This window comes from Pseudorca crassidens, chromosome 8 (genome assembly GCF_039906515.1).
Source record: "Pseudorca crassidens isolate mPseCra1 chromosome 8, mPseCra1.hap1, whole genome shotgun sequence".
In the NCBI taxonomy this organism is placed as follows: domain Eukaryota; kingdom Metazoa; phylum Chordata; class Mammalia; order Artiodactyla; family Delphinidae; genus Pseudorca; species Pseudorca crassidens.
In genome coordinates this window covers 104,813,421-104,817,283 of record NC_090303.1, presented here as the reverse complement: position 1 = coordinate 104,817,283, position 3,863 = coordinate 104,813,421, and the positions used below count along the sequence as shown (strand labels likewise).

The 3,863-nt window shown below is 49.1% G+C and overlaps 1 pseudogene; it reads right to left on the bottom strand.

The window, feature by feature from the left end:
• Positions 1–1,744: 1,744 nt before the first annotated feature.
• Positions 1,745–3,428, bottom strand: LOC137228687 (actin-related protein 3 pseudogene; annotated as a pseudogene).
• Between the last annotated feature and the right edge of the window lie 435 nt (positions 3,429–3,863).

The following is a 3,863-nucleotide window of genomic DNA, read 5'->3' as shown; positions in this document are numbered from 1 at the left end:
ACATGTGCTAGTTACACAGCCAAGTCCTAAAGTGGAAGGATCCTGTTCTCAAATTAAAGTAACTCTTCCACGACTAAGGACCCTCATCAGGCCGGTCAGACACGCTGGATGGAAGGCCACGGGGGCACCTGGCGCCTTTGAAGCAAACCGTCAGCAAGATGCGGGCCCTTCGGCCGGCACACCCTGCGGGCGCACCCGAGGAGAAAGTTGGGGGCTGCTGCACAGAGGTGGGAGGTCCAGCCCAGGGCCAGATAGGGGGCCAGGGGGCCAAATAGGGGGCTGAACCTCGACCCTCTCCGTCCCCGTCGGAGCAGCGAGGGGGCTCAGTGATGGTGAAAATGTCCTGGCTCTGAGACGTGCGTGGGTCTATGGTCTCCGCCAGAGAGGAGCGCAGCGGTCAGCCCTCAGCCCCTCGTCCAGGCGGAGGTCTCGGACCACACACGTGGAGTCTTCCTTACATGGCACCGTGAACGGGGAGGTGGCACCCGCGTGCCGGGGACTGTGGGCTATACAATCGCACTGGAAGCAAGTGTTTATTCCAGTAACACCTGCCACTGGCCTACAGTGCAGATAAGACTAGTGTGACACGCTGCAGATAAATGCGGTCACGTGTCACCTGTCGCCCTAGACCCTGTCCACACACAGGCCCCGCCCCAGGCTGCAGGCGGAGCCCATCTGCCCCCTCCCCTGGCCTCCCAGCTGGAACCCCCATGCGGGCCTGAAACCCTCTGCAGCTCCCCCCAACAGCTGGCTGCTGAGGAAGATCAGAGGGGAACATACAGGGGAAAGAGCCGGGAAGCTGGGTGCAGCCCTGGGGGGAAGAGGGGAGGAGACGGGCGGACTCAGCCTGGTGTCACGGTGGGCACCCAGAGGGCCCTCTGGCTAGCTGCTCTCCTCCCCTGCTCAGCCAGCTCTGATTGCTTACTTTTTTAAAAAAGAAGTGCTTTAATATTTTAACTAGCTAAAGGTCTTTAAAAGACACAATTGTTGATAGTGGTACATCCACGTAACATAATACCAGGGAATAACCAAACCCTGTCATTTTACGTGAAATCTGAAGGGGGGATTGCAGGACAATGTACGTTGTAGATTTTGTTATTTATGCTAAATAATAGTTTATTTATATATAAATATACAATTAAATGTTATATATGTATATATACATATACATACATGTGTATGTACGTGCACGTGTGGTACGTACGTGCATGTCTTTGTGAATCCACTGGAAGTTCCAGGATGGAGAGGTCCGAGCTCTGTGAGATGGGAGCGGAGCGAGGGAAAGTTTCCACTTTTATGCCCCGTACTTTTTTTTTTTTTTGAAGAAAATAGATTTACTAGTTAACTTATAAAGAGATTAAAGAGCTGAAAACAAGTATTAAAAAGAAATTTGTGCCTTTATTAGAATGGTGTTAGGCTTTCAATATACCAATTTGGGTAATGAAATTATTCATTTTTTAATAAGAAATGACACTACAGAACTGCAATACTGGTCAAACAGTCTTGTCTTTACTTTTCCTTTAAAGCGAGAAACAGAACGCGAGTGATCAGAAAGCACTAGCAGGCATCAGTTAATCCAAGATACTAGCTTCTTAGTTCCGAAGGCACTTGCAGAGAAAACCATTGCGGGGCACAGGGTATGGGAGCACTTCCAATGACTGGAGTCCCGTGAGTGTGTGTGCACGCCAACCCTCATAGGCTACTTTTTGTATTTATCCTTTACTTGGTCACTTTTTCCCCCACAAATACTAGTTTTTCTTTGACTTTTTTTCCTCATAGTATAAAAAGTATGAAATATAAACAAGCTCTTGCACTGCACACTTCAGAGCGTACAATTCAAGCATTACAGAGCTATCGACATACCGATAAATCCCATCAAATCTTGGGTAATTCAACAATATACAAAATACCAGGGCACAGAAAGAACTAAAACCCACGTCTTTTTGATACACAGAAGATTCAAATATTCAGTCTAAAGAAAAACACTTAATCATTTTGGCTCTCCTCTACATTCGCATGTCGATATGCTTATTAAAATAATCCTGTCTAATTATGTTTCGTCTTACTATTTCAAGTTAGGTTTACAACCTCAAAACCAGCCATCCAGACAAAACAGGGAATCAGAAAGATTACTTCTTCCCCACCTCCCTAACCCCAATAACGATGAAGCCAATTCCACGACATGACTCCAAACACTGGATTGTGATGGCAAATGCTGGGTCTAATTTCTTGCTAATCCTTTTCGGTGTGGCATACTTGGTAGAACTCAGGTGTGGAAGCCAGCATGCATCCTCCAAACCAAACTGCATATCGCTGCATGTGGTGTGTAATGACTCGTACGTCAATAGCTTTTGGCTTCAATCTACCACCACTCAGCTCCTCACTTAATCTCAGCCTGGCATCTACAGTTCTTTTCAAATCTCTTTGCAAGCGGCGTCCGAAGTCCCTGAACATCGCTGAACCTCCAGAGAGGACAACATTCTTGTAGAGAGGACGTCTGACATCAATAGGATAATTCTGAATTACTTCATCTACAGCTTCTGAGATAGGCTGAGGAAAGTCTGGATTCGCAAACTCTGGATGAAAAGAAATTTCAGGTCCCAAGAACCTCTCATATCCAACATCGATGGAAAATTCTCTCTTGGAGATAGCATTGATTCCAGTATACTGTTTAATCCACTTTGATCCATCTGTATCATGCTTAAATTCTCTTTCTAAATCTGGTCAGACATAACTATAGCGCTTCTGTGCTGCCTTAGCACTTTCCAAGGATTGCTCTGAAGGAATTCCTACTTCTCGATCTCTCAGCAGTTGCTGAATAAAATAGGCTAGATCTCGTCCTGCGATTGGAATGTGCTTAATATAGCTGCCAATCACATACCCTTCAGCCACAGGGATGACATGAGTGACACCGTCTCCACTGTCTGTTACCGTACCGGTCAACGTCCGTTCTCCTACGTGTCTGGAGGTCCCGGATGCAGCTACGGCAAGAACAGCCTATACGGCAATGTACTAGCCTGGAACACTGAAGGACTCAAACGGTATTTCACAGTATCCTCCCTGTTTTCTGGAGCACTCAGTGGAGGTTCAGTCAAAAGAAGATAATGGCCTTCAGGTTCCGCCCTTAAATATTTCAAGATCACTTGCCCCGTAAACCTTTCCATCAAGTCCCAATCTTCAACGATACCATGGAGGACTGGCCGCCTTGTTGCATATGTAGGTTGTCCTGTTGCCTCATCACCAATGAAGAAGTCTAGGTCATCAACACCTTCCATCACCCTCCTCTGAGCTCGATCACCCACTTCTGCTGACTCCTTAATAGCGATACAGGAAGGGATGATAACCTGTGGCTCCCTATTTCCGGCATATCCTAGTTTTGTACACCCCGTACCACGGTCCACCCCACGGGCCGCCAGCCGTCCGACCATCTTCCTCCTTGCCTGCGGCTGCCACCGTCGCTCCGTGCCAGCTGGGGCCAGGGATGGGCGGCGAGAGGTAGACGCTACCTGACCAGCCTCGGCCGGGCTGCCCTCTCCGTCGCGGGGGAGCCGGGAAGACAAAGCAGTAGTGAGAGAGCAGCAGCCTCCGTCAGCGGCTACCGCGTCCTCAAGCCTGGCAGGCAGTCCCCGTGCTGCCCCCCGCGGCCTCCTCCCCCCTCTCTCCCCGCTCCTCACTCCTGTCCCCGCCCTACAACTTCTTCCCCTCCCGCCGCCTTTCCCCGGGAAGCCAAGGTGGCCTTCAATGGCGACGCCCCGGCCAGGCCAGCTATCCCCTGTACTTCTGCAGGGACCTTGGTTCTTTACTATGAGAATGTACTTCTTTGGTATTTTGTCATCAATAAAACGAATTTTGTGCCCCCCCAA